Below are 584 nucleotides of genomic sequence, written 5' to 3' on the forward strand. Positions count from 1 at the left end.
ACGAAAAGCCCTACTTCTTTTGCTTTCAGACGTCTTCTCCTCAAGACCTAGCCGCCTTCAAACGTCTTCTCCTCAAGAAACAAGGTGATAAATGATAAGATTTCTTCCTGCGAATTTTTTTCGCTCTCTATAGAGCTTGTCTCTCTTAATTACTTGACTCCTTGTGAGTTTTTTCCCTTGTTCCCCTGCTGTTATTGATTCCAAGTGAGGTAGTTTTGATCTTTCTTTTTTTTTCCTCTTCTTCCTTGGCTGGTTTTTTTTTTTTTGCTTCTTGATGACAGATCTACAGATAGATGAAAAGACCGGATCTGGCTTAGGTGTGGTAGTGCAAAACTACCGCATCATGCAGTAGCCCAAAACGACCTAGTTTGGGGTCATTTTGGGCAATAATAGACTTTTTTTTTTAAAGAAAAATAAAAATATTAAAAAACTAAAAATATTAAAAAAAAAATAGAAGAGAACGAAAAAAAAAAATGAAAGGAGTGGCTGGGGGCCAAAATGGGGTGGCCAAACCACCCCATTTTGGCCAAGGTGATGGCTGGAGCCACCCCCATGGCCGGTCTGGGGGTGGACAAACCACCCTC

This window comes from Corylus avellana, chromosome ca6, assembly GCF_901000735.1.
Source record: "Corylus avellana chromosome ca6, CavTom2PMs-1.0".
NCBI classification, from domain to species: domain Eukaryota; kingdom Viridiplantae; phylum Streptophyta; class Magnoliopsida; order Fagales; family Betulaceae; genus Corylus; species Corylus avellana.